At 37.5% G+C, this 21,929-nt stretch overlaps 1 long non-coding RNA gene across 2 annotated transcripts in view; it reads right to left on the bottom strand.

Annotated features, from left to right (window-relative positions):
* LOC146993178 (uncharacterized) overlaps positions 1 to 21,929 on the bottom strand; it is an 880,479-nt gene that overhangs the window by 322,583 nt on the left and 535,967 nt on the right. The gene's annotated exons all lie outside the window — the stretch shown is intronic.

The raw sequence follows: 21,929 nt of genomic DNA, 5'->3' as shown, positions 1-21,929 counted from the left end.
CTTTTATTTCGACTCCGAACATGAGAGTCTCCTCGAAGATGTCGTAAACATTCAACGAGGGGTTCAATTGAATTAAGAACAAGGGCATTGGATAGCGGGATTTATGCCGACGCAGTTGCGTGACCGAATAGCCAAGAAGCTGAAGTTCGGCATTGATTTTTTCGGGCTTTGCATTACTTGGCAGTCCCCTTAACATGGCCTTTACAGGGCGATCTTGCTTGAGGTTGAATGATTTATACTCGGCCCCCTGGTTATTTAAAATTTGGGCGACCGAGCGGTAATCATTCTCGTTTTGCATCTCTATTCGGAAATATTTGCCTTTCATGCGGCATATGGCTGTTGGAACTTCCGACTGCACAAGTGAAGTGAGGAATTCAAAGTCTTTAGGGTCGACGAAAAAATAGGGAATTTTCTTTTTCGACCCTTCGGACGAGCTATTGCTTGGGGGGGGAGTACCGGTTTCAGCGCTCTCCTCATTGATCTGAGTGACTGTTTGCCTAGGCAACGAGCTTTGCTCTGTGGGTTGGGTGGGGGGGAGATCGTCAGAGTTTTCGCTCCAAAATGGAGGCAGGCTATTGTTATCGGCATTACGTGCGATGAGATGGCGGGGTGGCTGTTGAAAGCCATCTTTGTCCACTTTCCTGATTTTTTTGTTTTTGGGCGAGGTAGGAGTAATTTCTCGTTTACTGATGGTTAAATTTTCTAATTTCTGGCTATTGCTAGCAATGATTTTGTCGGCTTGTAATTTTGCCGGTTTTAGGAGGTATTTTTTGACTGGGGAGTTTTTCCCGACATTTTTGTCCTGGTCGCTGACTTTAACGTCAGTTTTAGAATTATTACTAGTAGTTTTAGTGACATTTACCAGCTTTTGGATGCATTCCTCCTCTGTAGGAGGGATGCTGAATAGAGGCAAGTTTAGGCGCTTGGCAAGAGAGGTTAAGGAAGAGAGAGTTACCTGCGACTCTTGCTTGATGCACTTGAGGTCAAATGAAGCACATGGTGTCGATCTTCTGGCTCTCGATAGATGCTGTTCTAGTTCTGTGAACCTGGTCTTTAGCAGATATAGTTGCTTAATATGAATTAGAAGGTTCTCAGGATTGACATCAATTCCATTGTTGTCCGAAGAGACAGGGAGTGTTGATTCAGATGCTGCTGTTGTATCCATAGGATCAGCGGTTGGAGTTCGTGAAGTGCCGGCCATTTCTTCCGGCTTCTCGTTCGCGTTGTTGCTAGGTGAGGAGCTCTCGAACGTGCGTCCGTCACTCATGGTGGCTACCCTGCAACTCCTAAAAGGGTGCTGAAAGCCAATGCTGTTCCCACTTTACATCTTCCGTCATCATCATGTGAAAATAACTCATCAATAAAGTATATATGTTGTGCTTCAAAAACTGAACCTAATCTGGAGAGAACGTTTTCTAACAGGAATGAGTCATCTAAATTTATGCTAAAAAGGGATAGAGCAAGCAGGTGTCAGGCTCGGGGAACAAGGAAACGAGCATTGGAAAATTTAGCTTCCCTTTCCCCCAAAAAGAAAAAACTACAAGCTGATAAGATAGACTGTGCAACTCAGTTTACATCCAGTGACACATCTCATTTAGTTGAGCGTGTGCAAATCTTAGAAAAGGAAAATAAGAGATTAAATGTGTTGTGCAGTCAATTGAAAATGCAAAAGAAAATTATTTTTACTGAACTTACTGCTTCTCGTAGAAAATTGCGTAGCTATCAGAAAATGAGCAGGAAAGTAACAAGCAAACAAGTACATAGTGCAGTTAAAAAAATTTTAGGGACAATTTTTACGGACAATCAAATTCGCTTTCTCATGTCAAATAAAAAATATGTTAAGTGGAATGCAGATGACATTTGCAAATCTGCAACACTTAGGGCAGTATCCAAAAGATGCTATAACTATCTCAGACAAAAAATGGGATTTCCATTTCCTAGCATTTCGACTTTGAAGAGATGGGTATCTTGTTCATTTCGCTGTTCTCCTGGTTTGCTACACGATGTAATTCATGTTATGCGTGCTGGGGCATTACAGATGACAGACAAAGAATGTATGTGTGTTCTTTCATTCGATGAAATGAACGTGGATAGTAGAATCTGTTATGACCAAGCAGAAGATAAGATTGTTGGCCCACATAGAAATGTTCAAGTAGTAATGGTGCGAGGACTTCTTGCAAGCTGGAAGCAGCCAATATATTTCGACTTTGATACGCAAATGACGGCAGAAATATTGAAAGATATAATAATAACATTAGCAGAAATTGGATATTATGTAGTTGCAGCTGTAGCTGACTTGGGTGGTAGAAATCGTGCTGTGTGGACAAAACTTCAGATTACTCATCTGAACAGCAGCTTTTCACATCCCCAGGACTCTAGTAAACGTGTGTGGGTGTTTGGTGATGTGCCACACCTTTTGAAACTTCTTCGTAATCACTTTTTGGATGACGGATTAATGCTTCCGGGAAATAAATTAATTACAAAAGAACCTATCGAAAGATTGATATCGATGGATTGCTAAGAAGTGAAAATTTGCCCAAAGTTGTCCGTAAGTCACATTTCTGTTAAAGGTAATGAACGCCAGCGTGTGCATTTAGCTGCGCAGTTATTTTCAAACCATACTGCACAAGGTATCCGCTATCTTATACCAGAAGAAGAGGAAACTGCAATTTTTTTTGAATTAGTGAATAATTCATTTGATATTCTTAACTCCAGGAAACCTGTCTCTGATACAGTGTTATCTTGTGCGTATGGGATACATGAAGAAATCCAGGAGAGAACCTTAAAGAAATTTTATGCTTTTTGTGAAGACATGAGAGTGGGCAAGGCAAAGCACCTATTACCATTTCAGAAAGGATTTATGATGTCGATTACCTCACTGCTGGGGTTATTTTCTGATTTGAAACAATTAGGAGTTAAATACCTTTTAACTTCCAGACTAGATCAAGATTGCCTGGAAAATTTTTTTTCCCGAATCCGCGGTCTTGGCCATTTCTATGATCATCCACTGCCCGTAGACGTGAAGTATCGAATGCGTCTTTTATTGTTAACTAATAATTCCTACCAGATTTCACTTTCTAACACATCTTCTGTTGCTCCTGATGAGGAGGAAGATGCATACATTACTTCCAACTTTTTTGGTAATATTTTACCTGACATGACTGAAGCTCTGAAGATGTTAGACGGTGAAACTGAGATGAGGGATATTGTTTTTGATAATTCTAGATTGACCCTTGCAAGTGAACCTGCAGCTGACTGCTCTGTAGAGGGTTTTCGGTACCTTGCAGGCTACATAGCCTACCGTGGAAGAAAATATGACCATTCTTTGGGAACACCTACAGAACAATTGCTCCATCTGCCTTCAGATGAACACGTTGGTTGGATAGAAACGCTTTCTCGTGGTGGTTTACTTGTTCCATCTGAGGAATGGTTAAAAAAAATAAGTCAATTTGAAGTAGTGTTTGTAAGTGAACATGGGAAAGATGGTCTTTCAAGAAATAATAACATTATGCAAACTATGTGTAAAAAAATTGCACAAAAGTTTTCTGATGTGCATAATGAAATCATTAAAATATATGTTAAGACACGAACATTTATACGCTTGAGGTATTTGAATACAGAAATGAAAAAGAAGAAAAGAAATAAGGCTGATATGAAAAAGGCACAGAAGTGGATTGCATCATCTTTATAACTCCTCCTCATATTACATCCTACTCATATATGAAGATACTTTTCAATAGCAGCCAGGACAGCGATTGATGATGATGAAGAAGTTCAAAATGTTAATGAAAATGAGTGTAAAAAATCATTGCCAGTTAAGTCAAATGCATATGATTCTTTACTACACAGTGTCGAGTTTGAAGATAGTGTACCAGAAAGCATTTCCCATGCATTTACAAAGATGTGAGGCTTCTTATGACATGATCCCAACAATCAAAACAAGCTTTCGTGTTTTAGGGAAAGTATTCTGCCACTGCAAATATCCTCTTCGCAAACATTTCACATTGGCAAATTTAATAATATTTTGTCAAACAACTTTTGGCATTTTAAAAAAAGAAACTTGCTTTAGAAGACTGTGTTGTAAAATTTATAAGTGAATACCATTAACATTAAGTACAAGATGTCTGAAATGGAACTGTAATGCTACCAGATTAGAACCATCATTTACTTCCAGATATGTTACAAAAAGGAGCTACAGAATGTCAACAAAACATGCATACAACTTTAGGTACTAATGTTGCATCATATGAGACTGTGAATGTTTGATATTGAAAGTTCAAAAACAAGAGCTGTGGCTCAAACAAGGATTACTAATATTTTCTCAAACAATTTTTGGCAAAGAAAGAGATTTGCTTTAGAACAGTGTGTTGTGAATTGTATTAAAATATCATTGTGTACAAGGTATCAGAAAGAGAACTATCACACTACCGGATTAGAACCACCACTTACTTCCAGATATGTAGCAAAAAGTAAGCTACAGAATGTCAACAAATCATATGTACAGCTTTAGGTACTAATGTTATATCATATGACACTGTGAAGGTTTGGTACCGAAAATTCAAAAATAAGGACTATTACACTCAAGAAGCATAGTACTAGAAAATAGTGTACCAAAAAACATTTTCTATGCATTACAAAGATGTGAGACTTCTTACGACATGAAATGTCTTTCCCAACAATCAAAACAAGCTTTCGTGTTTTAATGAAAGTATCCTACCACTGCAAAAATCTTCTTCGCAAACATGTCACATTGACATATTTAATCATATTTTGTCAAACAATTTTGGTGTTTGAAAGAAACTTGCTTTAAAACACTGTGTTGTGAAATGTGTAAAAGAAATATCATTTATCATTGAGTACAAGGTGTCTGAAATGAAACTATTTCTACTATAGTTGTGTTACAAAAAGTCAGCTACAGTATGTCACCAAATCATGTGTACAACTTTAGGTACTACTGTTATGTCATATGAAACATGAGAGTTTTGTATTGTGAAATGTATAAAACAAATATGTTATCGAATACAAGGTGTCTGAAATGAAACTATTTCTACTACAGATTAGAATCATCTACTTAACTACTCCAAAATAGAATCATTTACTTAACTACTACATCTATTTTAACTACTACAGAATAGAATCATCATTTACTTCCATTTGTGTTGCAAAAAGTCAGTTACAGAATGTCACCAAATCGCGTGTAAAACTTTAGGTATTAATGTAATGTCATATGAAACTGTGAAGGTTTAGTACCGAAAATGCAAAAACAAGGATTATGACATTCAAGGAGCAGAGAACCAGAAAATATTTTTCATGCATTAAAAAGATGTGTGTTTTCTTATGACATGAAATGTCTTTCCCAACAATTAAAGTAAGCTTTCGAGTTTTAATGAAAGTATCCTGCCACTTCAAATATCCTCTTCGCGAAATTTCACATTGGCATATTTAATCATATTCCGTATATAGGATTAAAGAAAGATTTGAAATTCGAATCATATTTTGTATATATGATTAAAGATTATGCATTTTAAAGAAAGAAACGTGCTTTAGAACACTGTATTGCAAAATGTATTTGAAAAAGAGAGACTTGCTTTAGAACGGTGTGCTCTTAAATTTATAAAAAAATACCATTAAGTACAAGGTGTGTGAAATGGAACTATCACACTACCAGATTAGAACTATAATTTTCTTCCAGTTCTTTTGCAAAAAGTCAGCTACAAAATTTCGCCAAATCATGTGTACAACTTTATGTGCTAATGTTATATAAAATGACACTGAAGGTTTGGTACCTAAAGTTCAAAAACAAGGCTTATGATACTGAAGAAAGATCACTCTGGCCAACCTACTGATGTTGATGAGGCCCACCTACGAGAACTTGTTGAATATCAATATGTAACCACTCAAGGGTTTGCGTATGGTCTCGAGAGAGTGAAAGCTGAAGAGTTAGACATTAGTGCCATGTCCATTAGTTGCGCTGAGTATCTCGTAGATTTGACGCACAAGTTCAATTACTGGGTACTGCATGAGATTACTTAATCACACCTGCAGCCACATCTTGCTGGTGCTATCTTCCATTCTGCGCAGGATGTCCAAAATGTAGTTGATCTGCTTTTGAACTCGTGGCCACCAAGTTTATGTGTCGATGATTTTGAAAAACTACCAAAATGTTGACAGAAAATCATAGATTTGTCTGGTGATTTGTACCCGTGCTATATATACTACCTTCATGTTGTTGTTTTTTTCTAGTTTTATGAAGAACGTTTTTGGTGGAAAACTTTCTTTACAACCAGATAAAATAACTGACTATTTTTTAAATGAATTTATGTAGTTTTCATACATAACTTTTATGTAATTTTACATTTATTTTTCATTTTACTTCTATTTTAATTTTTTATCATAATTTTCCTTTTATGAAGTAGACTTATAGCGAGATATTTAATCTCAATGTCGTGTTTACCAATAGTGACTACCTGAATGATTAGTTGATAAATTTGCTTATCTAAGTTAATTCACATGCTTTGGTTACTTTCTTTACATCCCAAAAGTAATTCTATGTATTGAAGCAATGTCTGGGTTAAGCATTGAGACATAGTAAACTGATACATGCTTCAGAAGAAAGAACAATTTATCGGCCACACTATGATGCAAACATCGATGAGCGAGCGACATATTTCCTTCAATGTTGTTTAACTGATGCATATGCCTGATGTAATTTAATTGATATAACTAAGTGAACTTACACATACCTGACCCTGAAGGAAAACAAATCTGTGTATAATGCTGGAATACAAATAGCGAAAGAGTAAGTAAGATATTCTGTTCAGTGTTATTTAACTGCTGCATATGTTTTAATTTTGATTCCATATAACTAGTTTTTAATTATAAGAGAAAGAAAAATAATTCAATATTGAACACATATTTTGAGTATAACAAAAGTATTTTAAGAAACAACCTGTTAAAAATACATTAGTCATTAAAAATATTTAATTTGTGTACAGGCTGAATTAAAACTAACATGTTGTGGTGTATTTAATTATGGCAAAGCACACTAGAGCTATCTGCGTAATAGGTGTGATGCCTTCGTGGAGGACTTTCTCAGGGAAACTGGCTCGTATACACACTAAGGTGTAGGGCAAGTTTATTATTGTGCGTATATGTGTAAGAAAATGTATTTTAATTGTTCCATTTTTATTGTATGGAAGGAAGAATAGGATGCCAATATCGAAGATTATTTACCATAGCAAATAATCACGGTCAGGATAAATGTTATATAGAAATCTTGGGAGTGTAAGGGATTATAAGAGTACTTTTAGATTATACTGAAAATATATGCACTTCCGCTAAAATCTGAAGTGAATCAGTATGAAGTGACTTTAAAAATAATGTGATAAGTATACTATTTAAAAGTATAAATGACGAATATTAAGAAATTTGTAGAATTTTATGGTATTTAAATATGAATTTGTTATGTCAAATCTTTTTATATATATTTTTGCTTGAGATATGTAAATTAAACTGAAAATCACGATCATATATTTCTCATGGAATGTCAAAGTTCATTTGTATTAAAAAAAATGCATGAGCAATGAAATTAAATAGAATAATACTTTTTGATTATGTTTTTACCATGGTCTTAGGAATTATGCCATCATGTGTTCTGTTCAACAAAATTTCTTTAGTGCAAACAATACTACGAAAAATATTGAAAAATAGCTTGTTTTACAATATTTATTTCCCTCAATTAACTTAAATATCGTTTTTCATTTCCTAATGCTTTCCTTTATGATAAGAATTTAATGTTTACAATTATTTTCAGCATTCGTACGAATTCTGTGCATAAAATAAACATTGCTTTAACAAAATACTTTATCGGAAAGTATATACCCGGTATTTCCGGTGTATCTACCACATTTAAAATGATTATTTTGCTTTAGTTTACATTACTTCCATTACGAAAATCATGTAGCAGACGCGTCGGCCGATGCGTCTTGTCTCCCGGGTGACGTCACTACCAGCAACCAATGGCACGCTTTTTCCGTTCCTGGCCTAACCTTAGTATATTAAAGAACCTTGGATTACTCCAGTCAGCGAAACGGAAATACCACCACCAATTGTATTTACACAAAAAGAAGTAAATTGGATGGAGATAAGAGAACTACTTTTAACGGTATGCACGGAAGAATTCGAAGCTGAAACGAAAATGCAATCTATTTATGTTAAAGTTAAAACCGCCAACGAATATAGAGCTGCCACACGCCTACTACAATCCAGGAATATACCGTTTCACACATATAGACTCGAAAGTGAAAAACCCTTGAAAGTGATATTAAAAAATCTACCGGCCAGCATGCAAGAAGAACTCATCAAAGACGATCTTGAAAGACGTAAATTCCCAGTCTTGAAGGTGAAACAATTCACGCGCAGTCCAAAATTTAACCTCGAAAAATTACCTATATTCTTAATTGAATTGAAGAAAAACAAAGCAGGATATGCCATTTATCATCTTGACAATATGTTCAATATGAACATAAAAATTGAAAAATATCAACCAAAGAAAAGAATTATTCAATGCTTTCTCTGCCAGGAATACGGACACTCCCAACATTTATGCACGAAACCGGAACGATGCTGTAAGTGCGAAGCACATCATCGAAGTAAACTCTGCCCGTTAAAACCGGAAGAAAAGCCTACATGTATTTTTTGCTCGAAGCAACATGTATCCTCGTATCGTGGATGTGAGGTTTATCAGAAAAAATATGAAAAGAAAAAACCTGTACCAAGTGCACCGAAATTTAGCCATAACAACGAAGATTTTCCCCCTCTCCCGACAAGAACAGATAATGGAAACACTCAAAACGCCGAATCCAGCCGTAATAGAAGTAGAAACATCCAACCTCCGCCTGAAGATCTTAATGAAGCAATAGAATGGATCAAAGACCCCAAAATCAATAACTTATTAAGTAACATCATCAATCATATACGAAAAATAAGAACAGCGAAGAATGCCGCTGAAAAATTTATGCTAGGATTTCCGGCAGTTATGTCGATAATTAAGTTCGCTGAGGATTCTGATTAACTTCAAGTATCACAGTTGAAAATATTATCTGAAAAATTCTATTCAATTAAGGCCATGAACTTCTCTTTTAACCTTAGGCTTCTTTTCAAGCAGCAACCGGCGAGTCAGCACTTGGGTGGGTGACCACCCTCGTGACTGGCCTCGACGAATGACGACCCAGGAGGGTGAGCGAAGAAATTCAGCTTCAAAGGATGTATAAAGTTCCCCAAACCTAAGCAGGAAAAACAGAAAACTTACCAAAGCCGAATCATCGAAGGAAAATCATACGCACAAACGTTAGCTTCTGGCACCTACAACGAAACCATTAGTGAGGCAAAAAAGATCTTCTCAGACCTAGCAGAACTAGTTTCCATAATCAAAAGTGCAGGTTTCCTGCAAATAACACAGCAAATAAAACAGATGAACAACACCAACGAGGAAATGAAATCAAATAACAATATTAATAATGGGTCTTAACTCTATCATCAAAGCACCCATACAAGTTATGATATGGAACGCTAATAACATCCTTAACAAAATTCCGGAACTCCAAAATTTTCTCCTTACTAAAGACATAGATATTGCGTTAATTACCGAAACGCATGCTAATCCCAGCAAAAGAATTAATATTCCAAACTACCGGTGCTACCGGTGTGACAGACTCAGCCATAAAGGAGGAGGAGTAGCCATTTTCGTCAAAAGCTCTATTCAATCCTGTCTCATCAGAGAGGATAGGACCAATATTCACGAGTTAGTTACGGTCTCGGTTTTTCTACCTTCTTACGGCATCATCTACTTCAACTCTCTGTACAACCCCCCACATAATCCTCTTGATGAAGATTTTCTAAAAAAACATCTTATGTACCAATAATGACAATATTCTGGCCGGAGATCTCAATGCAAAAAACACTGAATGGGCTTGCCGACAAACCAACAGCAATGGCAATATGCTTAAGAACTTCATCACTAACTACCCAGTCTACTTATACGCTCCTGATAACTACACCTACCTCCCGGAGAATGTGAGAGAGGGAGATATTCTCGACATTCTCCTCACCAATATTTCCATACCAATCTTTATCGACTCTACAATAGACCTTACCTCGGATCATATCCCTGTTATTGCTACTCTTGGCACCAACAAAACTGCCAATGAAAAATTCATCAATAAAACCGATTGGAAACGATTCCATGATATTCTTGAAAATAGCCCACCTAAGCTCAATAGCCTCAAGACTACCTACGATATCGAAGTTGCCATTGATATGCTCACTCACAGCATCAAGAATGCCTATAACTCTGCCACACAGAAGATTCCTGCAAACAAATTCCAGGAGATTCTCCCCCATAGTATTAGAACACTAATCAAAGAGAGAAATAAACTCAGAAAACGATGGAACCGGTCCTGGGACCCTCAAATAAAATCAGAACTCAACAAAATTAACAGACTTATCAAGAAAAATATTACCAACTACAAAGCTGAACTTTGGCAAAATAAAATTCAAAAATTTAATGAACCTGGAAACGAATTCTGGAGCTTTGCCAAACGCCTCAGAATTACACCCACCTGTAATAAGCCCATCAAAAAAGATGACAAAATTGCATTAACCAACAAGGAAAAAGCTACTCTTATGGCAGAGCACCTTGAGAATCAATTTATTCCGAATGATACTCCATCAGACCCTACCTTCACTTATGATGTTAGAAACTTTGTTCAAAATTATATCAATAGCCCCACAGCAAAACTCAACACAGATTTTACTAATCCAAAAGAGGTTATTGATATCATTAAACGGCTCAAAAATAGAAAAGCCCCTGGCTATGACGAAATCAATAACATCGCAATTAAGAATCTGCCACTCAGCATTATCTCAAGGCTTGTCAGTATTTACAATGCTTCTCTTGATAAGTCCTACTTCCCCATGAATTGGAAAGTCGCTAAAATTATCCTAATTTCTAAGCCAGGCAAAGACACCACTTCTCCAGATGGCTACCGGCCTATCAGCCTACTGCCCGGACTTGGTAAGGTCCTGGAAAGAATTATTCTCAATAGGATGCATCAGTATATTAATAGACTCCCTCCTGAGCAATTTGGATTCAGAAAAACATTATCCACTACGAAACAACTCGTCCGATTAGTAGAATTCATAGGCAGTGCTCTTCATAACCACCAGAAAGTTGCATTACTCATGCTTGACGTGGCCAAAGCTTTTGACCGCGTCTGGCATGAGGGGCTTATTTTCAAATTAATCAAACTTAACTTCTCACCGGATATGACTAAACTTATTCATTCCTTCATCAAAAATAGAAAATTTTTCGTATCTTTTGGACAAGACACCTCAAGTTTCAAGTACATCCGTGCCTCTGTCGCTCAAGGCTCAATATTAGGACCCATACTTTATCTCTTTTATGTATCCGACTTCCCTAATCCTGATCATGAAATTAACAGATTCCTTGGCTGCTATGCGGATGATACTGCTCTTGCAGTAAAATCCCTTAGCCCCAATGCTGCAATATTAAAACTCCAAACCATGATGCCTTTGATTGAACATTGGTGCAAACTGTGGCGTATTGTTATTAATGCTGAGAAATCTCAGCTTCTCATTATCAGCAGAAACAGAAAAACTCATCAAATCCTCACTAACGAACTTAAACTCTTTGACAAGAATATCCCCATAGTCAGCAAAGCTAAATATCTTGGCATCACCATAAATCATAGACTCACCTGGACTGATCACATCAAAATTATTAAGGGCAAAGCCTATGGAAACATGAAGAGCCTCATGCCTCCACTGGGAAAATACTCAGAGCTAAATCTCAAAAGCAAGAAACATATTTTTACAGCTATCATCAGGCCCATCCTCTGTTATGCGTCGCCTGCTTGGGCTACTATCAAAGACAAAGAAATTAAACAGCTCCAAATCATCCAGAATAAATTCCTAAGACTAATCACTAACGCGCATTTCTACGTTTCTAATGCCACCCTACATAAGGACCTAAAGATATACCCCATCAAAGATTTCATTCAGAGGACAAATGAAAAATTTTTCAATAAGGCTCTTACTTGTCCCTTCATGAACCAATTCCAAGTCTTTAACTATGCTCCCTTGCCAGAAGATAAAGACCTGAGGCCCTGGGCGGCCCATCAATTCAATCAAAATTTTCCGACTTAACATCTTGTATATATCTGTATATATTTTACATTTGATTTCACTTTATATTAATCCAGATTTTGAATTTACTCCAGCTTTCTTCTTATTATTAATTGCCATGTATTAACTTTTATTTTTTTGTACATATGTATTATACTTAATTTTCTTTATTTTCAGGAACTTTATACCTTATGCATGTTCTATCTTAACTACTCCAGAATTACCGTACGCAAGTATCTTTATATATTCACAAATTTATCAATTTATGCAAATTTTATATATTACGTATTTCTCCTCAATCTTCTATTTTATTAGGGAATCATTAGGAAAAGAGAATGCTTTCCCATCACCGTGTTTTCCAATAAGTCTGGTTCCCATTCTGTGACGCAGGGCCACCCCCTTTTCTCCTGACCTTTAGTCACCACCACCTAACTGTCAGAACTACTGTTTTCAGGTGCCACCACATATCAGGAGCCGGTAAAGCGGCATTCACTAGCTGCACACCGGCCATAACAAAATGGATGGATGGATGGACGAAGAAATTCAGGAGTCAACACAGAAACGTTTCGCCGCTCGGACAGCCACTGCTCATTTTGTTTTCGCTTAAAATCGCAGGATTTTTATCCTTTAGAATTCTTTTTGGACATTCGAGCTTTGGATTTTAACCGAGCAGGGTGTACTTCACAGCTCTTCTTGACTCTCCGTAAGTATTGCGGCTTTTATGAATTCATGATTGACATGCCAGACTAGTATCACGCTTTTTTACGTAATGGAACCGTACGACTTCATACGGAATCCTGATGCAATCGAAAATCTCATCAAAAAAGGCACTCGCGAGGAGATTGACGCGCAAATCACTCATCTCGCTATCCAAAAAAATCTGATCTTAAACCAAACGATTCAGGTCACTCCTGATATTTTCGACAATCTTTGTGACACCTATGATCGGCTGGTTGCCAAGAAAATCCTATTAGATGGCCATTACGAGCAGGCTATTACCGAAAATATTCCCAATAATGACAACAACGAAAATAGTAACAATCAAAACTCCAACCTACCTCCAAATGATAACACAAGTAAATGGTGCATTCCTAGGAAAACACACAAAAGAACGCTGAGTGACGGAAGTAATTCCTCATTAACATCTGTTAAAAATCGATACACAGCCCTAAGACTAGAAGATGAAATGGAAACAACAGACAATACGCAAATTTTGAATTCTCAGATCACTGATGAAGAAGGTTTTATCAAACCTTACAAAACAGCTAAGAGAATCCCTCCTATAATCATATCCGACGTTATAGAATGGAAACCCTTAAGGGACGAGCTCAAAAAACTTGTCGAAAAATTTGAAAGTAATTTAAAAGGTGGTGACATCCACATAAAAGTCCGAGACTCCGACGACTACAGATCAATAACCAAATTCCTTGATACTAAAGCCATACCTTACCATACCTTTCCACTTCCCCACGAAAAACCTATCAGAGCAGTCATCAAAAAACTACCTGGACATACCAACACCGAAGATATCATGCAAGAGTTAAAAGAATTAGGGATCCCTGTCCTTAACGTCCGACAAATCACCAAAAAAATAGAAAACGAAATCATCAAACTACCCACATACGTAGCAGAAGTCGCCAGAAACAATAACGGCAAACAAATTTTCGAAATCACCCACATACTAGACTTAGGAGTGCAAATTTGCCCCTTCAGACCCACACCAGGGCATAAACAGTGACATAAATGTCAACGTTACGGACACAGTAAGGCACACTGTAAACACAATCCTAGATGCCTTAAATGCGGAGATAAACATTTCACTTATCTTTGTAAGAAGGACAAGAACCTGCCTGGAAAATGCTGTCTCTGCGGAGGACCTCACGTCTCGTCGTATCGTGGATGTGAAAAGCATCCAGACAACATCAAAAAATCCATGGAACAACAGAGAATACAAAAATCTAATTCTACTGCAGCACCTGTACTCATCATCAATTTTGTTAATTTCCCACCACTGCCTAGCAGACACTCCACCCCTGCCAGTAACAGCGGAACCACAAACGATAATAATAATAGTCAAACTACCAACACTAACGAAGAAAACTCCACCACATCCACCTCTGACATGCTTATGTGGATTAAAAATCTGTTCCATAAAGGAAAAACGCTCCTAGAGAGATTTTTCAATGCCAAATCAATTATGGACAAGATCCAAATAGGCTTGGAAGCCTTTGAACTTTTAGTCAGCTGTAATAATTAATTACAACAGCAATATCAATAGTTATCACACTGCTGCCCCCAGCAGCCTAAACATAGCATTTTTTAATGTTAACGGAGTTGCGCATCAGCGCACAGAAATCGAAGACTTTATTTCAAAATATAATTTCGACATATTTTTAATTAATGAAACTCATTTACGAGCCGCGAATAAATTCAAACTACAAGGATATAACACCTTCAGATCAGATAGAAGACACAACAGAGGAGGGGGCACCCTCATCCTCACTAAAAAACACCTGCAAGCTACCAGCTACAATATTAATGGCATTAACAGCTTGGAATACTGCGCAGTTCTTGTACACTCGCACATCGACGAACCCACCATTTTCATTTCCATTTACAGTGCACCTAACAATATTATTACATATAACGACCTCTATCAACTCACCAATAGCAACAATCCCATCATCATTGCAGGAGACCTGAACGCAAAACACATATCTTGGAACTCAAGCACCAATAACCCCAATGGAACCTTCCTCTATAACTTTGCCACTAACAATGACCTGAAAATCCAAGGACCTACTCAACCTACTAGGTACCACCACACCGGCACTTCTGAAGTTCTCGACATCCTCATAACCAAAAATATTCACCAAACACCTTACCTTGAAGTCATCCACGAACTTACCTCTGACCACCTCCCAGTGCGATTCATCTATTATGGCTTCGACAATAGAATTCCAATGAAAAAAATAATTAACTGGGACATATTCCATAATTGCTTAGAAAAACTTCCAGCTAGACCTGCTCTTGCCAACTCCGCTGACATAGAATATAATATCACCAAAATCAATAGAAGCATCAATACTGCACTGCATCAAGCTACCAGGTATGAAGAATACAAAAAACCTAAACTACCCGAAGAAATCCGCAACAAAATAAAAGATAAAAACAGAACAGCAAAACTCTGGAGACTCACAGCTGATCCTAGAATCATAAACATACTTAATAGAAAAATTAGAAATATCAAAAACCTAATGAACGAATATAAATCTAATAATTGGGAGCTCCTACTAGATTCTATAGAAACTAATCAGGACACTGTCTGGAAAATCGCCAAAACTCTCAGGAACAATAATAACAGCTTTGGTCCCATCAACACCGGAACAGGAACGCCTTACACAGACAGTGATATGGCAGAAGCCTTAGCAGACCACTTTGAAAATACCTTTACCACCAATAATTATCAAGATGAAGATACTGAAACCGAAGTTAAAAATTTTATCAACCAACTCAACTATTATACCGACGCTGAAAGAATGCCCTTTTCTACTCCTAATGAAATTAAAATTATAATCAACAACCTTAAAAAACGCAAAGCCCCTGGATTTGACGGAATCACTAATAAAATACTGGATATTCTCCCCCACAATTACCTAGTACTGCTCACCAATATTATTAACGCCTGCATTCGTCTTAACTACTTCCCAGGGCAATGGAAACACGCCATTATCACTGTCTTTGTCAAGCCAGGAAAAAACCCAACAGAATTAAACTCGTACAGACCAATTAGCCTGCTACCATGTATGGGCAAAGTCTTCGAACGGGTTATGAAAAAGCATCTTACCAACCATCTTGAAAACAACAATATTATTAAAAAAGAGCAATTCGGATTTCGAAAAGATCATAGCACCACCCATCAACTACTTAATGTCACAGAATATATGGCAGAGGCCATAACCAAAAAAAATACCATTGCAAGCTGTTTTATTGATCTTGAAAAGGCTTTCGACAAGGTATGGCATGAGGGTTTACTCTACAAGCTATACCTTGCCCGACTGCCTATCAATTTCATTAAATTAATCCATTCCTACCTTAAAGGGAGATGTTTTCAAGTCAGAGTCAACAATCGTATATCCAAAAAGAAAAAAATCAAAAGTGGAGTGGTACAAGGAAGTGTTCTTGGCCCTATACTTTTCAATATCTATACCAACGATATGCCTATCCCCTTAAATTCAGAGATCTTCAAATTTGCAGATGATACAGCTATAATCACCAAATCCCTGAAACCACAACTTGCAGCTGATAAACTGGAAATTGCCGTTAATCAAATCGCCCACTACTTCAATATCTGGAAGCTCAAAATTAATCCTACTAAAAGCCAAGTCATTTTCATCAGAAGATACCATAAAAATACCCCCATTCTAAACGGTATCAAAATTAATAATCAACAAGTCAATGAAGTTACCACCATTAAATACCTCGGAGTTTACTTCGACCAGCAACTACTCTTTAAAACCCATGTTGATTACTCCATTCGGAAAGCCACAGCTGCTAAAATGGCATTACGACCACTCCTCAATAGAAAATCTAACCTTAGCATTTTATTAAAAAGAAGAATTTACCTCACACTAATCAGGCCAATGCTCCTGTATGCTGTTCCAGTCTGGGCCACCGTATGCAAATCCTACCGGAAGAAAATTCAAATATATCAAAATAAAATTATTAGAGAAATCCTCAATGCTCCTTGGTTTACAAGAAACATCCAACTCCACAAAGATATAAAAATAAATGCCATAGAAGACGAAATTTTAAGAACAAGCCATAACCTCTACTCTAAAATTACGCATTCAAAATATGAACATATAAGAAAACTTATAGATTACGACCCAACAGTCATCGCACCAACTAAAAGACCGAGGAACATATTCCACAATTCCAAGTGGTAATTGTAAATAGTGTTTATAATGACTTTATAAAACGGACTTGGTCCGGTACCCGACCGCACATTACTATTGTGTTATTCTTATCTACTATATAATCAAGCTTTTATTTTCAATTTTTTCATCTTATTTTATTCACCTTTTTAACCAAGATTTTTACTAGTGTTTTATATTTACAACATATTGTAAATAGTGTAAATAGTGTAAATACCTCAGTGTAAACTACTAATGGACTTAGTTTATTGCGTAAAGACTTTTTACTAATTACTCAAACTCTCTGTGTACGAAGATCGCTTTTCCCTCATTCACGAGTGCCTTTTCACCGCGAAAACATTCATAGGAACCAGTTTCACCAAAAGAGCGTTTAAAGACACTACGTATGGGTTCATTGACCGATCCCGCCATTCACGCATCACCGAACAGCTTTCTTGCCTTTCCAGATAGCGTTATCACGCAACGGAGCTTCGCCCTTAACGGCGCGGCGATTTTTCGCCTTCTCCTTTTACTCCATCGCCTTAGGGCAAACAACTACAAAAGAATCAGTTAAAGTCGAGATCGACTAATACTGCTACGATCATGAAACGATTTGATTTGATTTCCTTTAGAATTTTTCGCCTCAGTGCGGGTGCGTATTGCACCACTATTCTTTCTAACCAATAGGCCGTATGGCATGATCGAAACCGATTGGATTAAGGCTCTTTGTAGCCAAGGCTAATTTTGTAAAAGACACCGATTAGATTAGACTCCAGTCCCAGCCAAGACCTCATCGAGGAAGGAAGTGCCTTACTGCACGCCGACCGTGAAAAGCTGCCTCCGCGGACTTCCCTTCCGGCTTCTAATTGCAGTCGCTTTTTATCATCCTACTTTTCGATTATGCCATAACATCGACATAGCAACTAACGTCATCCTTTGCTGAAAAGATATGCCATCCAAAAACAAATAGCTCCAAGGATCGAAAAGCAAAAAAGATGTCGATCGGGATAGGACACTTCCGTCCAGGCGCCCGTTGATAGGAACCTGCCGGTTCATGGATGATACACGATCGAAGGCCTTTTCGATGTCGAGAAAGATGCCTGCAGTGGTCTGTTTTTTATTGAAACCATCGCTAATGAATTCTATAATCCTGGTGATTTGGTGGGTGGTGGAGTAACCTGGGCGAAATCCAAATTGATTTTGATTTAGTATTCTATGGCTGGTGAGGTGAGATTTTATTCTATTGACTATAATACGTTCATAAAGTTTTCCAAGTGCGGGAAGGAGAGAGATGGGCCTGTAGTTTAAAGTAGAGGATGGGTCTTTTCCAGGTTTTTTGAGGACGAAAATAATAGCATGTTTCCAGGAATTTGGGAAGTAGTTGTAGCGGAGGCAGGCGTTAAAGATATTAGTTATCATAACAATAATTTTCCTAGGAAGTCTTTTAAGGGCGGCGTTTGAGATCTCGTCATATCCTGCAGCTTTTTTGATGTTTAAGTTATTAATGAGGTTCTGGACTTCTCCTGGGCTTGTAGGAGTGTTGGAGCTATTGATATTTTCAATGATGTAATTCTGGACGTGCTGTTTTACGTGGATATCGTTGTGGTTGGGGTAAGAGTCGTTGGAAAATTGAATTCTGTAGTTATCGGCGAAGAGCGCCGCGATATCTGCAGCATTAGTTAAAATTTGATTGTTATTCTTTATCGGGCCAATGTTATCAGGTTTTCTTCTAATTGCTTTTGCTATTTTCCAGACAGAATGGTCGGTATGAGAAAGGTTAGATACGAAATTCCTCCAGGAATCGTCTTTATAGGCTTTCATGAGGCTTTTGAGCTCTTTGTGGCATCTATTGTATTTATTTTTGTCGCGGGGATCTTGTGAGCGTTGGTATTGCTTCCTGAGACGATTCTTTTCACGGATTTTATTTTTGATATTTTGAGGAAGTGAGATTTTTTCTTCTTGAATAATAATTTTGGAACTTGCAAGTGCAGATTTAATATTTCGCGTGAGAAGTGCAACAGCATTTTCAATATCATTCCGGGTGGTGAGAGGTGGAGAAGCAGAGATAGTGCTATTTTTCACTTTAGTTTCGAAGAGATTCCAATTGATTTTGCTGCGGAGGGGAGGTAAACCATGTTTTAATCCATACATTGTGAATCTGAGGGGTAAGTGGTCGGATGAGAGGTTGTTATCTGCATAAATGTATGGGCTTTGGCTGATATTATGCGTTATTACAATGTCGAGTACATCTGGGAGGCCGTGCAGGTTTATCGGGTAGTATGTAGGTTCGCTGGGTGCTGAGATAATGATATTGTTAGATTGCATATAACTATTGAGTATGGCTCCATTACTATTGATGACATTGCTGTTCCAGTTGGGGTGTTTGCTGTTTAGGTCGCCTGCTATGATTGTAGGGAATCCAAGGTTAAGAATAGAGTCCAGGTCGCTGGTCATTAAGATAGTATTTGGAGGTTTATAGACTGAGATGATGAGAATGTCTGTATTATTACTATGAAGGATGCAGCCGCAGGCTTCTATGCTTTGGAGTGCAGGGAGAGGGTAAGTGATGCAGTGCGGCAATGAGGACACCTCCCCCTCTGTTGTGGAGACGGTCATTTCTGAAAATGTCATAATTTGGGAGTTTAAAGGAATCTGTAGGCTTTAGGTGGGTCTCGTTGATAAGGATGATGTCTATATTATTGGTTGTTATGTAATTCTTGAGTTCTATGATCTGTCTTTTAATACCATTGCTATTGTATACCATGAATTTAGCGTAATTAATATGATTATTTCCTGATGTTGAATTATTATGGGTTGTACTATACATTTTGTTGCTCAAAAACCTGTAGTGCCTCTAGGGCAATTTCTAATTTGCTGATGGAGTCCTTAGAAGTTTTGTACTTCCTATACATGGTATGGAGTTTTTGAATAAAGCTTTTAAATTCCTCAAAAGAGTCTTCTGCTGCGTCCTGGCTTTTTATTTTAATGTTGTTGGATTCCTGTGGTGAGGGCTTTGGAGGGCCTGCTGTTACTTTTGCATATGATAGAGTGGGGTTGGTTCTGCTTCCTGATTGGCTGGTAGTGATGAGGCTATTTTTGCTTTTAATGGTGGGTATAGGAGCTTCTTTATTTCAGTTTTTTTTTGGCTCATCTTTACCGAGTAGGGTGTACTTCACAGCTCTTCTTGACTCTCCGTAAGTATTTCGACTTTTATGAATTCATGATTGACATGCCAGACTAGTATCACGCTTTTTACGTAATGGAACCGTACGACTTCATACGGAATCCTGATGCTATCGAAAATCTCATCAAAAAAGGCACTCGCGAGGAGATTGATGCACAAATCACTCATCTCGCTATCCAAAAAAATTTGATCTTAAACCAAACGGTTCAGGTCACTCCTGATCTCTTCAACAATCTTTGTGACACCTATGATCGGCTGGTTGCCAAGAAAATCCTTTTAGATGGCCAATACGAGCAGGTTATTCCCGAAAATATTCCCAATAAAGACAGAAATGAAAATAGTAACTCTCAAAACTCCAACCTACCTACAAATGATAACACAAATAATTGGTGCATTCCTAGGAAAACACATAAAAGAACGCTGAGTGACGGAAGTAATTCCTCACTAACATCTGTTAAAAATCGATACACAGCCCTAAGACTTGAAGATGAAATGGAAACAACAGACAATACGCAAATTTTGAACTCACAGATCACCGATGAAGACGGTTTTATCAAACCTTACAAAACAACAAAGAGAATCCCGCCTATAATCATATCAGACGTTATTGAATGGAAACCCATAAGGGACGAGCTCAAAAAACTCGTCGAAAAATTTGATAGTAATTTAAAAGGAGGAGATATCCACATCAAAGTCCGAGACTCCGATGACTACAGATCAATAACCAAATTCCTTGATACTAAAGCCATACCCTACCATACTTTTCCACTTCCCCACGAAAAACCAATCAGAGCTGTCATCAAAAAACTACCGGGACATACCAGCACCGAAGATATCATACAAGAGTTAAAAGAATTAGGGATCCCTGTCACTAACGTCAGACAAATCACCAAAAAAGTAGAAAACGAAATAATCAAACTACCCACATACGTTGCAGAAGTCGCCAGGAACAACAATGGCAAAAAAATTTTCGAAATCACCCACATATTAGACTTAGGTGTGCAAATTTGCCCCTTCAGACCCACACCAGGGCACAAACAGTGCCATAAATGTCAACGTTACGGACACAGTAAGGCACACTGTAAACATAATCCTAGATGCCTTAAATGCGGAGACAAACATTACACATATCTTTGTAAGAAGGACAAGAACCTTCCTGGAAAATGCTGCCTCTGCGGGGGACCTCACGTCTCGTCATATCGAGGATGTGAAAAACATCCAGACAACATAAAAAAGTCCATAGAACAACAGAGAATACAAAAATCTAATTCTACAGCAGCACCTGTACCCATCAACAATACTGCTAATTTCCCACCATTGCCTAGCAGACACTCCACCCCATCCAGTAACAGCGAAAACACAAATAATAATAATAATAGTCAAACTACCAACACTAACGAAGAAAACTCCAACACATCCACCTCTGACATGCTTATGTGGATTAAAAATCTGTTCCATAAAGGAAAAAAACTCCTAGAGAGATTTTTCAACGCCAAAACAATTATGGACAAGATCCAAATAGGCTTGGAAGCCTTTGAACTTTTAGTCAGCTGTAATAATTAATTACAATAGCAACATCAATAATATTCACACTGCTGCCCCCAGCAGCCTAAATATAGCATTTT

Source organism: Stegodyphus dumicola, chromosome X1 (assembly GCF_044657685.1).
Source record: "Stegodyphus dumicola isolate Sdum_Otavi_A_Nest chromosome X1, ASM4465768v1".
NCBI lineage: Eukaryota > Metazoa > Arthropoda > Arachnida > Araneae > Eresidae > Stegodyphus > Stegodyphus dumicola.
The sequence above is the reverse complement of the archived record's forward strand: the minus strand, read 5'-3'. Positions and strand labels throughout refer to the sequence as shown.